This window comes from Orcinus orca, chromosome 18 (assembly GCF_937001465.1).
Source record: "Orcinus orca chromosome 18, mOrcOrc1.1, whole genome shotgun sequence".
NCBI lineage: Eukaryota > Metazoa > Chordata > Mammalia > Artiodactyla > Delphinidae > Orcinus > Orcinus orca.
In genome coordinates, this window is record NC_064576.1 from 31549358 (window position 1) to 31566927 (window position 17570).

Genomic DNA, 17570 nt, shown 5'->3' on the forward strand with positions numbered 1-17570 from the left:
CCACCAGGGAAGCGCCTGCTTCTTGACTTACGGGGCAAAAATTATGATACTGTGTCTGAACTTTAATATGTGAAAATTCCAGTTCCCAGAGTGCCTGCCTGGCCTTCTTTTTTTTTTTTTTCTTTTTAAATCCATACGTGTTGGCAAATAAATAACAGCAGGTTGCCTTTAGATTTAGTTTGGAAGCATGGTCTCTCCAGTGTTTGATAACAGATTCAGAAAATGGGCCGTAGTTTATATAATCATAAACCGGTTTGCGAGTTCTCTGTATCCTGAATTACAATGAAAAGTACTTCCACAGTGTTGCCACATTTAAAATCCCTCCAAATCCATATCTTTTCTTATGTTATAATCCAGTGTCAGCTAGTAAATTCGTTACTTCCACCACCTCCTCAAGTTTAGCTTGGTGACAGTTATGTATACTTTAAACTTATATGCTGTCTTTCAGATTGCCCTTCTTAACGACCTTTGGTCTAATTTTCTTCAATTCTCTATTACCCAGAATTTCAGCAAGAACGGTCGATAAAATTGTTTCACATTCCTGTAATATCAGCTGATTTTTGTGTCTAGTATTACTTCAATCACAATAAAGATGATTTGGGGAAAAAGTTAAAGTAAGTTATTTTCTACAATTATTTTCTAATTATGGGAGAATTAAGGCTATAAGATCATGCTGAGCTAAAAGGTCACCACTTCTGAGACATTTTTCTATTAAAAGTTCATTAGTAATTTGTTTTTACCAACCCGCTGCTCAGGACCATATTAGTGTCTTATTGGGCATGTCAATATATTCCTTGTTCTTTGTGACATCTTCTCAGTGCCGTAGCTAGGTGTGGTACTATTGTGTATTAAAACATCTCTGTTGTATTAACTAATTTTAGCATGACCAAGAAATATTAGTTCAGTATTCAAAAGGACTTGTTTGGAAAAATCTAAAAATACACAGAGACTTAGCAACATACTTATGTAATACAGGGGTCAAAGAAGAAATTTCAAGAGAAATTTAAAAATACTTTTAACTACAGTTGACCCTTGAACAAGCAGGGGTTAGGGGCACTGACCCTGTGTAGGTGAAAGTCTGTGTATAACTTTACAGTCAGCCCTCCGTATCCGTGCTTCCCCATACACGGGTTCAACCAACCTCTGATCGTGTAGTACTGTAATACATACTTACTGAAAAAGATCTGCATATACGTGGACCCACACGGTTCAAACCTGTGTTGTTTAAGGGTCAGCTGTAAATGAAAATGAAAACACAACTTATCAAACTTTGTAGGTTGCATCAAAAAGCAGTGTTTAGGAGGAGACTTATTGCACTGAAAGCATATGTTAGAAAAGAAGGATCTAAAGTCAGTAATCTTTTTTATTTTATTTTATTTTTTTATACAGCAGGTTCTTATTAGTCATCCATTTTATACATATTAGTGTATACATGTCAATCCCAATCTCCCAATTCATTACAGCACCACCCCCCTGCCACTTTCCCCCCTTGGTGTCCATATGTTTGTTCTCTACGTCTGTGTCTCTATAAAATCAATAATCTTTAAGTTTTTACCTTAGGACACCAGAAAAAGAAGAGCAAATTAAATCCAAAGTAAGCAGAAAGAAAAAACAAAATGACTTGTTTGTAATTCTGGGATTTGTAGCATATTTTTTTCATATAATTGTTGTTTCTTAGCTTGGTTTTATATAGCTTAAGGGTATTTAAAATCCACACAATCAGGAATCATGATTTTACTGGGAAAGCTACTTAAACTACAGCTTTTTATAGTTTTGAAGTGTGCAGTGTGCATTATCCTCCATCACAATCCCCTCCCTGTTAAACTTGTTCAGATGGAGACCTTTAAAATAATGGTTGTGTTGTAATGAAACAGGCAGAATAAGGGGATTTAGGGAGTCATTAATGAATAATGCAAGGAAAAAACTGTCCCAATATGAAAAAAATGATGTACCTACTGTTAGCACCAGTACAAGTTCTGTTATAATTAATGTATGAAATTAAAACAGTGAAAGATCTTATTTTATATATCTCTAGAGGAGCCTCAGTCTTTCTTAGCCTTTTACAGTATTTTTCAGTGGATATTTTTGGGCTAAAGAATTAGCTAACCAAAGCTGACTTCTAAATATATATATTTGAAAGAATAATGACTTAATATTGGGACCCAGTCAAAAATCCTAATGTGTTCTTGAATGTGCTGGGAATACCACTCAGGATCATAAATCTTAAGAGAATGCTTGGGGTACCAGCGGTTTTGTTTTGATTTGGGTTTTTCAGTCATATTTCCAGTATAATCGTTCTAGCCATGGAGATTTATCTGTATACACATGGACAGTGAACTAGCAATTTTAAAATTAAATAATATATCCTCATCTTACTGTAATTTTTCTCAGCTGACCCCTAGATTTTCATAAAGTTTCTTAACAATTCTTAACAATTTCATAAAGTTTCTATTTATTACATTTCTTGGTACCGTACTAGATTACCTAAGGAAGGACCAATATCCTCATAATGAATATATTTCCTTTAATCGGTTCTAAGAGAGCAGTAGATAGCGTGTGACCTATTTACCCTATTTACCCTCCCAGTTAAAACCAACCCATATCACACGGGTTGTAGTCACAGCTGCTGCACATAAACCCTCAGCTAATAAGTATCAGGAGAGCTGAGGACCCTGCAGGAATCTGCTGTCTGTAGCCATTACCTGTGTCTCAATTTTCATTCAGTTTAGTCTTCTTTATCAGGTGAGTTTCTTTTGTCGGAAGTAATGGAAACTGAGTCTGTTGACCTTAAGCAAAAGGTAATTTTGTCGAAGGACATGAGGTGGGTTACGGGAGTGAAAGGAAGAAAGAGGAGCCGGGCCTCAGGACACACAGGGAGCGGGACAACACCCGGGAGCGAGATTGAATAAGCAGGTGCAGGCCCAGAATGACGGGAGCTGGACTCGTTTTCCAGCTCCCCGATCTCAATCAAGGAGGTCAGAGTCTGATGAGCCCCAGCCTGGCACAGGTGCCCAGCCCTTGGCCGAGGTGGTTGACTGTCCTGTTATGACCACACGTAAGGAGGAATGTCCCAAAGGAAGAGGAGCTGCTGGTACCAAACAGTGATGGGAAAGAGGGTGCTTCATAAACCAGCACCGTCCACTTGCCCTGTCATCCCGAGAACTAGAAGCGACCAGTAAAGGCAGTTACTGACCTTCACTGTTGCGCCTTGGGGGCAGGCTTTTCTTATATTTTGGATAATGGAGGCACCCCTGCAATTAGTAACTAGAATAAGTGGCTTCTCTCCGGCCTCACTCTTGAATGTTCAAAGCCCAAGAAGAGTGTTTAGTCAAAATAGACTTCATTCTTGAAACTTAACAGTTTTTGATCCTAATCCCCTCAGACTCTCCATTTTCCCAGAAATCCTGCTTTAGATCATGTATTTTCCAAAGCAGCTTTTAAAACCAAACACACTGGGACTTCCCTGGCTGTCCTGTGGTTAAGATTCTGCGCTTCCACTGCAGGGGGCGTGGGTTTAATCCCTGGTCAGGGAACGAAGATCCCGCATGCCACGAGACGCAGCCAAAAAAGTAGAAAATAAACAAATAAAACCAAACACACTTAAGGGCTTCCCTGGTGGCGCAGCGGTTAGGAATCCGCCTGCCAGTGCTGGGGAAAATGGGTTCAATCCCTAGTCCTGGAAGATCCCACATGCTGTGGAGCAACTAAGCCCATGTGCCACAACTACTGAGCCTGTGCTCTAGAGCCCGCGAGCCACAATTACTGAGCCTGCGAGCCACAACTACTGAAGCCTGCATGCTCTAGAGCCTGTGCTCCGCAACAATAGAAGTCACCGCAATGAGAAGCCTGCGTACCGCAACTAAGAGTAGCCCCCGCTCGCCGCAACTAAAGAAAGCCCGCGCACGGCAAGAAAGACCCAACTCAGCCGTAAATAAATAAATAAATAAATAAAAATTTATGAAAAAAACAAACACAGTTATTGTGAGAAGATATAAAATAGAGGAAGCTCCTATGAAATCAATAGGGCTTGAAGTCTGCAGGCTTGGGTTCTAGTATAAATTTGGCACTTACACTAAATCGATCTTTCTGCTCCTTTCACCCCAGTATTTCTGTTAAGTGAACGAATGAATGGTGTTTCACCCAAACTATTCAGATTCGGTCTTGGGAAGAGTGCAACAGAGATAATACTCGTCATAGTATCACCTTGAAAGAAAGTGCTTCATAAACCCTAGGTATTAGCCCACAATTGAATGTCAACTTCACATAAAAGGAATCTTCTACCACCTGGGTGATTTTTTTGACATACCCAGTAGTTATTATAATCTCAAATGAGGCTGTAAGTTACTTTGACTCTCCTGGGTCCTTCTTAACTGTAACAGTTTAGAATCCTGAGCAGGTGAGTATAGGTAGGTAGGACTGTGGTTTGATACATTAGGTGAATACATGTTCCAGGAAGAGCAGGTGGTACATCCAAGCAGAAATGATAGCTTTTTAGGTTACAGGTGGAGCCACTTCAGTTTCTGTGAAGGCCAAATAAACAGAAGGGTAACTAACACTCTGTATGTTACTAATTCTGTGTGACTAGTAATTATTCTCTTCCACCCTATATTTGGAATGCCTTCATACATAAGGCATATTGGGTTATATCCTTTAGAAAGCAATGATTTAAATTACCCATGGGATTAAATAAATGTTCTTGTAAAATAGAAATCTCTCCAATTCCATCTATTTTCCCATTCCTCTACTCATTGCCTTCTTTCCTTAGAGGACTGTAAAGAAAAAGAAACATTGCTTTCCTTAGATTTTGTAGTTGATAGGTCTGGAGAAAGAAAGAAAATAGCTTTCTATTATTTTTCACCTTAGACCTGAATTATTTCATACTTTTATTTTTTTAACATCTTTATTGGAGTATAATTGCTTTACAATGGTGTGTTAGTCTCTGCTTTATAACAAAGTGAATCAGCTATACATATACATATGTTCCCATATCTCTTCCCTCTTGCATCTCCCTCCCTCCCACCCTCCCTATCCCACCCCTCTAGGTGATCACAAAGCATTGAGCTGATCTCCCTGTGCTATGCAGCTTCTTCCCACTAGCTATCTGTTTTACACTTGGTAGTGTATATATGTCCATGCCACTCTCTCACTTCGTCCCAGCTTCCCCTTCCCCCTCCCTGTGTCCTCAAGTCCATTCTCTACGTCTGCGTCTTTATCCCTGTCCTGCCCCTAGGTTCTTCAGAACTTTTTTTTTTAGATTCCATATATATATGTGTGTTAGCATATGGTATTTGTTTTTCTTATTTCGTACTCTTTGAAGAACCCTGTAGCTTAACCGAAAGAGTGGACTGATTTCTTACAGTGCAAGTGGCTTACAATAATCTTCCCCAAACTTTACAGGCTGTGAAGTGTTTTTTTGAGAAAGAGAAGGAAGGGTGGAATTGTATTGAAGGTAGGAAGCAAAGACCAAAGGCGAGGGTGTTGAGAACAGAAGGAAGTTGCTGCCACCTAGAGGTAGAAGTTGGTAAATGGAGGGTGTACTGTGAAAGCTCATGGAGTGATCTTGAGAGGAGACTGAAATGCTGCCAGTTGACCCAGTCTCTGCCTCTAAGTGGGACTAGACTCATTCCCTCCCCTTCCCGTTGGTAGTGCGCCAATATTTCCTATGAGATTTTGCTGACCCTCATGAGTTTTTCTATTTTTGTGGACAGTAGCCTTGTTATTGATCATGAAACCGTCTGTTAAGTCTTTGGAAGTTACTGGAAGTCCTCTGTACCATGCAATCTCAATTATTTGGAGGAGTCCTTATTATCTTGGCTAATAGAGAATGTCTTTTCCATAATCTATGCCATGTATTTCAAATGTTACCTTGGAAGCTCCTCGAAGACTACATTTTCATTGAATTTTGTGGCTGACGCTCTCCTGTGTCTCAAGAAAGCTCAGGTAGCAGGGAGACCATTGAGATGGGAGCAGAGAGCCCCGGGAATGCCATTGAGAGGAAGGGACCCGGAGATTCCCCTGAGTTATGCCTAAACCTAAAACCAATGCAGCACCAGCCTGAAGAATAATATACAATGTAGCCCATTTTCATTTTGGTTATTAGGAACTCGTGGTACATAGCAGTGACAGTTTTTTTTGTCTCGCCAGGACATTTTTAACGGAAAATCCTCCCTCGTAAAGAAGCCTAGGCAGCCAGGAATGTTGTGCTGCCACACTTGGCTGGCGGTTCTCTCTTTGCAGGACAGCCATATCGCACAAACCCAGGGGGCACTCTTCCCATTGTAGCCTGTGTGGAGGGTACCTCCTGGGGCACTAAAGCAAAGCATATTGGCATGGAAAGGTGAGAAAAGACGAAGAGAATATCTGTGTGAGTTTATACCTCAGCCCCTCTCTCCTCTCCTGAATGGGAGATGTGATCGAATGTTGTGGATCATTGTGATGACGGTTTTCAAGGGGAAGAAAGGGCTTCAGAAAATACCAGAAGACATCAGCGAGACCTTTTAGAAAATGAGGATAGCAAGCAGAGTGTTCCTGTGTTCCTTGTTTATTTTAAACCCGACTGCTGCCCTAGAACGCATTAGCTGAACCTCTTTTCTGCCTACCTGCCTGGTGGGGCTTGACGTACTTGCTTGCCATTTTTGTTCTTTTTCTTAGCTTGAATTTAATTTTAAGTTACAATTTAAGTATTTACATTCGATGTCACTTGCAAACCTGATCTCTTTTGAAACTGCCAGAAGTTTTGTGGGGTTTTTGTTTTGTACTCGATAGCATCATCGCTTTTCTAGAATATTTGTGTTCATTCATTTGTTCCCTTATTCAGTGAAATTATGGCACCTGCAATGATCTGGCCACTTTTCTGCACTCTGGGGACACTGTATGTAATAAGACAAACGGGCCTGTGATCTCACAGAGCTTACCGTGGAGTCGAGTAAGATAGATAACTAACAAATGTCTGGAGGTAATAAGTGCTCTGATGAAAGTGTAACGGGGGGATGATTGGAGACGACTGGAAAGCCACCCCAGGGGCTTGGTCAGAAAAAAACCTCTTGAAAGAAGGAGACACACAAGCTGGAAGATGCATGAAAAGGAGCCAGCTGTGTGGGCCTCTGGGGGAAATGGTCCAGGTGCTCGAAACAACTCACACAAAGGCCCTAGGATGGGAACACATTTGGAAAATCCAAGGAAGAAAGTGAGTGGGGAGCAGGTGAAACAAGGTAAGGGCGGAGAGGTTGGCCAGGACAGAAGCCTGCAGCCTGTGGTCTGAGTGTAATGACCAGATATGTGTCTATCTGCAAGGCTCTCTCTGGCTACTCTGTGGAGAAAGGATTATTAAGAGTGAGTAGCCACAGACACCCACAGGTAAATCAGACAGAAACTATCACGGTATACCTAAACGGAGCCTGCCGTGTCCTCGGCATGCAAACTTACTACTGTGAGTTTCTGTCACTTTCTTTGCCCCACCTCTGTATGCTATCAACAGCCCATCATAAAATGATGCCACCTGCCCCGGTATATGTCCAGCCCAGGGCCGCTTGGTGAGACACTCAGCCTCAACTAAATAAATAGATCTTAATACCCAAAGGCATCTTTTCCCAAAACACCAAGTACCCTGACCCCTTTCTTCCATGGAAAGACTTAGCACTGGAAAAGAATCTATCTGTTCAGCTCCTCCAGGCCCAGTTTTCTTCCTGTTCTCCACCCACACAATCACCCAAGCCAGAAGCCTCACAGTAACTTCAACTCTGTCAAAACCAACATCTTTTTGATCACCCAGTCTAGCATTCCTTTTTCTAAATCTTTCTTGGCTGTGTTGGTTCTTCTTCATCCCACCTCTTGCCTGAAGTATTAACCTGAGCTCCTAATGGCCTCCTTGGATTCTGATTCTTTCTACTCCCTGCTGTATTCAGTCTTCACCATGCCTACAATGATGCTTGTAAAATGCAAAGGGGATTGCCCTTCTGTACAACTCTGCCAGTGCCTTGCCATCGTTCACATGTCCCCCAGAGAGTTTAAGAAGTGTTGTCCAAGTTTGCACAGCGAATTTGAGCTGGGATTAGACCTTCTGTCTCCTGACTTTGATGGTTTCCCTTCCACTTTTTCATGGCTGTTTCCTGTTCCTTATTCAGTATTTTTTTAAAAGTAGAAATACTCAGATTCAGAGAGCAACAAGAAATTTGTTCATGTTAGAAACATCTTTAGACATTACTTACATCATCTCTACCGTTCCTCTGCTTATAATTATTATACTCAACAAAATAGTTGAAGGATAATTGTAGAATACTGACCTGAATTTCAGAGATTGGGGGTGTCATCTGTCACTCTCTTAATTATCTGATCTGGGGCAAGACTGAGTCCCTCATGCCTGCTCTTGCCTATATATTTCACAGAGATGATATGAAAATAAATAGAAGAGATTTTGTAGGACAGGACTTAATGCTCTGGAAGGCAAGATGCTCCAAAATGCCTCGGTGGTATTTTTTTTGGTCACTGTTCACTTTTCTCTTAAATGTAACCTCCTATATTGGTACTTTAAAAATACATATATTTGACAGCTGTCCATTTCTCTTTTTGTTTCCACAATCTTGTAGTTTTATAAAGGATTAAGATTCCAGTTGTTACCTCCACCTGACTTTTCCATTTACACCCTTCCCTCTGATCTACTTGATTCTGAATTTAATTATTAGGCTTACGTTAACACCCTGTCTCTTTGCTTTCTTCCTGCCTAGTAGTTCTTCCTGCCTAGTAGAGTGAAAAGAGCTTGATTAATAAAAGCTTGCCCTTTTATATTTCCTCGTAATTAGTCCAATAGAAAGGGGTCACCTCCTGGATGGGCTTTGTGTAGGTAATTTTTTTTAATTCGTTGTCCTTTGGGTGTGCTAATTCCATGGCTTTTTGTTCCTTGTGTATATTGATGGATTTGAAAATCAAGCTTCTGGTTTTTATGGCCACACCTTCAAAGACACAGACACCCACAAACATCACAACTCTGGAAATAGGATTTGGAACGAGATTTAAGTGGTGACTCTGTGGTTTAACAGGATTAAGGCATGGGACATTGTCAGATGAACAAAGTATAAATGCCTTTTCTCTTTTTAATCGATTAGCTAACTCAACGGGTCCTGCATTTTAAGTGGCACTGTGCAAGAATATCAAATCCATGTTGGTGTGAAGAGTTAAAGCACTTATCTTCCCAAGGGCTAAGAAGCTGGACCTCCCCAGGATCATAGCAGTTGTGGACCCAGGGTCCCAGAGTGCACACCAGAAAGGGCCTGCTGATGATAATAAGGGAGGATCGGTTACTCTATAGGAAATGTCCATCAAAGCAAATCTAGGGCTGCAATTGGCCACAGAGGGAGATGTGGCCTCGGAAGTACTGAATGTAGATTTCTATTCTCCAGTAAGTTTTTAAGGCCTTTAAAATTGACCTGGGATGAATAAATAGAAAAATAAAAATCCAGGCAACTCAATGGATAAAAGCACAGGCTTTAAGGTCAGGGGGTGCTAGTTCAGGTCGTGTCGTCTGCATTTATTGGTTGTTTGGCCTTAAGCGAGTCATCAGATTCCTCACCACCGTTTTCCTCAGGGGTAAAAATATAACAAAAATATCTCTTTTCTAGAGCTCAGCAAGTTAAAATTTAAATGTGTGGATTCAGGTTAACGATCCAGCTGGAACAGGATTGTGTGTGTTAGTTATTATTTTTATCAAAATGCCAACTCCTAATTATGTCCTCCCTCAAAGACAATCGTCTAAACATCATTTGTGTCTGACTCTGCCTTCTGTGTGGGTTAGGTACTACCTCCTGACAAAGGGGACCTGATACAGAATTAGAAATGGGCCCTGAAATCAATGATTTGCTCTCAGGCATGCCTGGTTATATTGCTGGTAAATAATTCATCCTTTGGTGGTAGAAGGTAGGTCTCCAAAGTGATTCTCCACAAACTCCTCATTTTTAACACTTCTCTCCAAACGGGAACAATGAAGCCTGATTTCCTCAGGAAATGGACTGTGTACTTGGTTAAACCACCTTTCAGTGATATTTTACATTCTTAAGCTTTTTACAGTTTTACGCATTTTCATACATATCATTCCATTTATTCTTCATAACAATTCTGGGAGATAGCTTAAAAGATATTACTATCTTCATCTTTAAAATGAAGAAGGGCAGAACAGAGTGGGGATTAAAGCATCAGTCTGCTTATTTTCATGTTGCAGTTACCACATACTAACTGTAACCTTAAGGCAAATGTTTTAATATCTCTGCCTCAGTTTCCTCATCTATAAAATGGGACTTGCTGTCAATCCTTGTGCCGTGGTTATTGTGAGGATTAAATGTACTTATACCTAGAGAACTGTAAGAACAGTGTTTGGCAGACTCAATCAATATTGACTATTAGTATTTTAAGGGAAAGCAAACCTGATTTATGCAGGACCACAGCTAATATATAGGTAGCATTAGTTATCTCATTAATGTCTAGAAAGTATTTTGACCCTCTTACATATAACAAAATGGAGACCTACGTTAACTGATCCCAATATGATACACTCAGCTGACCTCAGTATTTCCACTGCATCCCTCCTGTTCACTCTTCCTTTACCTCCTTTTTAAATGTTCATGTTTTCCAAAGTTCCATCTCATTTTGCATAATCTTTCTTAATGATAACAGCCTTCTCCACAGTTTAAGTCTCCACCCTTTTGCCAGTGACAGCTTGGATCGACCACTTCCTCCTCTGTGTGCCCACCAAGTTTTTCTCTCAAAACCCTTGAGTGTGTGTGTGCTCGAGCGCAAGCGCGAGTGTGTGTGTGTGTGTGTGTGTGTGCACGCGCGCGCACGCGCCTCTCTCTTTTAGACTGTAAGTCTCCAGTACCTTACAAAAGGTCTGGCCCATACATAGCAGGCACTCTGGAAATCTTAGAAGAAGGAAGAAGAAAAGGGATGGGGCATGGTTTTAAACTGAAATGTTCTAATCCTCCTAGAATACTTTCCAGAATATTCTGAAATGTTTTAAGAGTTTTTCCAAGATTTGCTCAATTAAAATAATCTGCTTATCAGAAGTCTGACTTATCTTGAGTACATACTCTGTGCTAGTCACTGTGCGAATCCCGGGACTATAAAGGTATCCTCAAGGAATGTCTGTCAAACTCTCAAGAATGAGTTAGCAAAATTACATTGTTGCTGTGTGTTGATGGTCTTTTGTAAAAATCATGTCCATGTCTCAGCAATTTAACATATTTAGATATTGCATCATGTATTGGCCCTGGGCATCAGCACTGTTTGAGCTAGTGCAATTCATGCATAGAAATTATTTGCACTTTTTCGTTTCATTTAAAAGTTTTTAAAAAAGTGTCTCCATTGTCTCCTTTTCCTAGTGTGGTTTCCATGTTTATAAACTGAAAAATAATTGAACTAATACAGTTCCGTCACTGTTTGCCCACATGCACATATACACACTCCTGATGGTGGTAATGGAGTATTTTTGTTTGTGGGTTTTATCTGTGGATCTTTGCCAGCCTGATACTACTCCACTCTATTGACATTGGAATGTCATTAGAATGCTGATTTCTCTCTGGGTGTAAAGACCCATTTTGAAGGTGTCAGGCATTCAGTAATAGACTTTTGCCTGGTGTAGACTGCCTGCGTTACCTACGTAGTCGGACATTACTGTCCTTGAAACGTAAAAATGATACATCATTTGTCTCATGACCACTAATGTTGTTCCGCTGTTATTGATTCAGTTGTGTAGTGGCATGCCCTTGACTTGCATGCTTTCAGACTGTTGGGCATCTTGAAAATAGCGTTAAGTGAAAGCAAAATCATGGCTGTTATTGCCCGGCGTTGTCTGAAACAGCATTTGCTTTTACAAGTCGGTGCTTATCAGTAGATCGGGAGGCCTCTGATGGTGGAGATTGTAGATGTGAAGCACAGGTGTTGACAAAGGCGCATTTCCTTCTCTTCTTGCACTTGGTACTTCGGCTTAGTGTGTGAAATATAGTAATTCTTGCATGTGATACTTTCATAAAATATGGAACCACTCATTGTCACAATCTGGACATAATATGTCCTTTGTTAGATACATGTTGGGGATAATAATAATTACAGTTAATATGTATCAATATGCATGATTAGGATTAGATTGGTCAGAGTATGTCCTTCAGCCCTCATTCCAGTTGACCTGAATGTCACATGATTTAGTCACTGGAAGAGGAAAACCAAAGCCTGCTCCCTGGCGCCTGACCCAGACCCCTTCATGGTGAGCTCCTTCACACCTTCACGATTTTAGTCACAATGAGGCAAGAGTAGTGACTTTCCTACATGAAACATATCCTTTAAACGAACGTGCATTTGCAATGTACATTCTTTTATGTCCCCAGGGGCTCAAGAACACATGTCCAAAAATAACTCCATACTGCAGATGATTTATGGTAATGAGCCATATTTTTAAAATGAATACAAATGTAGTGACCACAACTTCTCCTAACTACAGAATGAGTAAAATGTTTATTCTCATTGATAAATAATAACTATCATTTTAAGCATTCCTAAAAGTGACTGATTCTCTTATCAGGCCTTGGTCCAAAGGATGTAGCCGGCTAAAGCTAGAAGGTTCTGTGCCTCTAGGTGCAGCTGTCATCTCTGGATTTAACACCAGGATGCAGAAACATCAGCATTCTTCTTTTTTTTAAGTAATTAATTTATTTTATTGAAGTCTAGTTGATTTTCAATGTTGTATTAATTTCTGCTGTACAGCAAAGTGATTCAGTTATACATATATATGTTCTTTTTCATATTCTTTTCTATTATGGTTTATCACAGGATATTGAATATAGTTCCCTGTGCTATACAGTAGGACCTTGTCATTTTTCCATTCCGTATATAATAGTTTGCATCTGCTAATCCCAAACTCCCGATCCTTCCCTCTCCCACCCCCCTCCCCCGTGGAAACCACAAGTCTGTTCTCTATATCTGTGAGTCTGTTTCTGTTACATAGATAAGTTCATTAGTGTCATATTTTAGATTCCACATATAAGTGACATCATATGGTGTTTGCTTTTCTCTGACTTACTTCACTTAGTATGATAATCTCTGGGTCCATCCATGTTGCAGCAAATGGCATCATTTCATTCTTTTTTATGACTGAGTAATATTCCATTACACACACACACACACACACGCCACATCTTCTTTATCCACTCATCTGTTGATGGACATTTAGGTTGTTTCCGTGTCTTGCCTATTGTAAATAGTGCTGCAGTGAACATAGGGGTGCACGTATCGTTTTGAATTGTAGTTTTGTCTGGATATATGCCCAGGAGCGGGATGTCAGCATTCTTTATTTCTGAAACACTAGCCTTCGTTGAAGGTAAACCTCAACCAGCTACATTCAGGAAATAACAAACTCTAATAATGTAGAGGAACACACGCACACATTCACATATATGTGTACATCCATACCTGTATGTATATCGATCTCACCCTGCAGTTTTATTTCTTAATATCCTGGTACAGATTTTGCATGTGATGAGCATCCTGTCGTCATGCTAGCCTTAAGCAGCACATGCTGCTGTACTTTCCATTCTTGCATTGCTCTTCGGTGCCTACACACCTGCTCCTGCAGCCCTGGGGCGTTATAGCAGTTCTTCCTGTGCTCCCTGCTCTGGTGTAACTCCCATTGCTGCCACCACCCCCCCCATACTGGACCAGCTCCCGTGTAGCTGATTCAGGCTTCAGGTGGTCCAGCACAAAGACCCCCGTCACCGGGTCGCCTCTCCTACCATTGATTTGCCGAAAAGGGTTTTATAAAAACTTGTCTTGAGAAGATCCCTACTGAAGGGGGCCTATGCTTATCCTTTTAAATCCTTTTTAACCCATTCTCTCATGGGAAACTCACAGTCAACCTTTGGGACATTAACATTCAGTATCACTGAGCACATTTTGTCAGTGATGAAATTAAGGGTCCAAAATAGAGATTCAGTGATTCGTTCTCTGTAACAAGCCACTGTGGAACAGAGCCGGCACATTGAGATCTCAGTCCAAATTTAGCACTGGATCTCCTAACCCATGCTGCCTAGAGTCAGCTGGAATTCTTATTTGTGGAAGGAGAATTTCAAAGCAGACACATCAGCTCTATTTTATTTCAGTACAAAGATGCCACAGATCTTGGCATTTGGCTTTGTTTGAAGTATGGAAAAATATTTTGTAGAAGTGGGAAAGATGAGCTTCCAAATAAACATGAGAGGTCACAGAGGTTCTTGAAACGGATTTTCAAAACCTTTTTAAAGGTATAGATTAGTTTTTTCTCTGAAATGCTTGTCATACAATCCTGCCTCAAGGAACTAGGGAATTACAAGAACTCTCAATGTACTCTATAGTCGTCTGATTTTTCTCCTTTTTTTTGGACACCACAACTTCCTAGAAACCACCATCACGGTTTTTCTCATCAACACAATGGGACTTTAAAACTAAGGTGAGGGCTTCCCTGGTGGCGCAGTGGTTGAGAGTCCCCCTGCCGATGCAGGGGACACGGGTTTGTGCCCCGGTCCGGGAAGATCCCACACGCCGCGGCGCTGCTGGGCCCGTGAGCCGTGGCCGCTGAGCCTGCACGTCCGGAGCCTGTGCTCCGCAACGGGAGAGGCCACAACAGTGAGAGGCCCGCGTACCGCAAAAAAAAAAACCCAAAACTAAGGTGATTATTCTGAAATTATTCATGGTTCCGAAGCACACTGTTACCAAAACGATTTTTAAGATGTACTTCTTGGATCAACTTTTTCTAAATAGAAATAAATGCACATAAACCTATGCATATAACAACATACATATCTCTTGGTAGTTTCTCCGCAACGGGAGAGGCCACAACAGTGAGAGGCCCGCGTACCGCAAAAAAAAAAACCCAAAACTAAGGTGATTATTCTGAAATTATTCATGGTTCCGAAGCACACTGTTACCAAAACGATTTTTAAGATGTACTTCTTGGATCAACTTTTTCTAAATAGAAATAAATGCACATAAACCTATGCATATAACAACATACATATCTCTTGGTAGTTTTTGAGAAGCCATTTCGAAAGAAGTTTCCATGTAACTTTAATGGAATGAGAAAACATTTCTTCTAGTACTTCTCCCCCGCCACCCCTCTTGATTTCTAAAAATATTCAACTTGTTAAATAATCGTATAGTAAGTCTTTTGGCAAAGCTAAATTCTCGGGTGCTTTCTGGATCTTAAAACGGGGCTATTTTAAGGAACATAGCACTGATCAGGCAACAGAATTTAAGACTGCATAAGAAGAGTTGGTCCTGCAGGAAGTCAAGATAAACCCCTTCCGCCAACATTCGGCAAGAGGGAGTAGTAGTAACAGCACATGCAGTACTTAGATAATTCACAGATGAATATGCATCCTCCAAATTTGCTCATATTCTTTTTTTAGATATCTATCTATCTATCTTGGCTACGCCGGGTCTTGATTGTGGCACGCAGGGTCTTTGCCACGTGCGAGATCTTCATTGTGGCATGCGGGATCTTTCAGTTGCGGCATGTGGGATCTAGTTCCCTGACCAGGGATCCAACCCGGGCCCCCTGCATTGGGAGCGAAGAGTCTTAACCACCAGGGAAGTCCCCACATTTGCTCATATTCTAAGCTCAGATTTTGGAAATGGAGCGTAGCCAGAGCTGAAGAAATCAAGGCTGATGTCCTCAACCCATCTGAAATGTAACAGGCTACTTCCTGCCTCGTTTAGCAACCCTTCTTGTAAGTGGAGAAACTAATGGAAAGATGTGGGATTTTCTTATGCAAGAGAATGAAAAACCAGAGGAGGGTTGAGACTCAAGGCTAACTTTTTTCTTTATGCTCAGGAGAACATGACTATACTATGGCTCTCCCAGACTTCAGGTGGTGATGGAAAGAACTGAGAAACAGTCACTCCTTTGAGCAGGGGGAAGCTGAGCCATTTCAGTCCCTCACAGGGAGAGGTGACCATTGTTTCTTCTGGATGAACTGTTTTCTTAAGGGAAAAGCAGATTGGAATGCTGAGCTCTCATTTGAAAGTATACGCGCTGCCATTTCATATCCTCAGTGCTAAGAGGGTTGATGTTACTCACGTTCTACTGTTTGACCTCTTTAAGGTTGTTTAATCTGCCTAAGCTTTATTTTACTCATCTGTAAAATGGGAGTGATAATGCCATCATCTTAGAGTATTGGAAGAACTAAATAAAATTATACACGTAAAAGAATTAACAAAGCATCCGGCAAACCTTAATTTGTTGTATAAATGTTAGCAATTGTGAGCTATTATGATTTGAACACACAAAAGTTCAGTGAAAGGAAAATTTCTATTTGTGATGCTCTAAGTAGAGACTAAAGTCCATATACTCTGTCTTTTGAGCTCAGGTTTGACTGGAGTAAAGCTAGCAAGTAATTTCAGAGATTTGGTTCTGTTCTTAAAATTTTCTGCTTTTCCAAGTGAAAAATTGTGCATGTTCCACAGAATACCTTAAATATTCAGAAATCTTCCCTGAGTCTAATGACTGTAGCAAGAATTTGAAATAATAAGCACTGCCTTTGCTTCTGTCACTTTTTTTTTTTTTTTTTTTTTTTTTTTTTTGCTTCTCTTATACCTGTAAATATCCAGCATTTTATTAAATTGACCCTGTTGGCTCTGCTCAAAATCCACAAAATGAGAGAACCGTCAGCAGGTTGGGCTTGAAACTCACCATGTCAGTAGGCTTTCCAGCCACTTTTCAGAGGTCAGTGTGCATGGCCGCAGGAACATGAAGGCTCTTGTCCCTTGGTGGCCTGGGGTAGGTGTGCAGCAGATGACAGAAGGGAACTGTCACAACCCCACTTGCTGCTGAACCCCCAGAACTCAGAGCTGTGGTCACACATAGTTGGTGCTCAAGAAACGTTTGTGAAATACTGAAGAAGTGACTGATCTCACAATGACATCTTGAGATTTTTTTCAAAGCAACTAAACTGTATTTTTTAAAACTTTAAAACTAAACTTCATATGGAATATTTAGAGAGAGAAGAGTGGTAATTGGTTAGTATAAACTTATTTTCTATAAATTTAGATTTCTTTTTTTAAAATTGAAGTATAGTTGATTTACAAAGTTGCATTAGTTTCTGGTGTACAGCAAAGCGATTCAGTTTTATATGTATATACATATATATTCTTGTTCATATTCTTTTCCATTATAGTTTATTACAAGAGACTGAATATAGTTCCCTGTGCTATACAGTAGAACCTTATTGTTTATCTATTTTATATATAGTAGTTTGGATCTGCTAATCCCAGACTCCAAATTTATTCCTCCCCTACTTTCCCCTTTGGGCCTATTGGCCATCTGTGTGTCTTTGGAGAAATGTCTGATTTCTTGTTTTAAAGTCAACCACTGAGAACAATGAACTTGCTGAAATTCATCACTGGAGGGACAAAGGTGAGAGTTTAAGTCTTATTATATTAGCCGTACATACTTGAAATTAAAATAATTCGAAACAGTGACACTAAAGCTCTTGCAGATTCCATGGTACGTGGTTTAAGACAACTGTCATGGAGCTAAGAGGGAATGTGGCATTGGTGTA

At 40.5% G+C, this 17570-nt stretch overlaps 1 protein-coding gene across 3 annotated transcripts in view; it reads left to right on the plus strand.

Moving 5' to 3' along the window:
- The window catches only part of KLF12 (KLF transcription factor 12), a 450263-nt gene that overhangs the window by 376534 nt on the left and 56159 nt on the right, over nt 1-17570 (plus strand). The gene's annotated exons all lie outside the window — the stretch shown is intronic.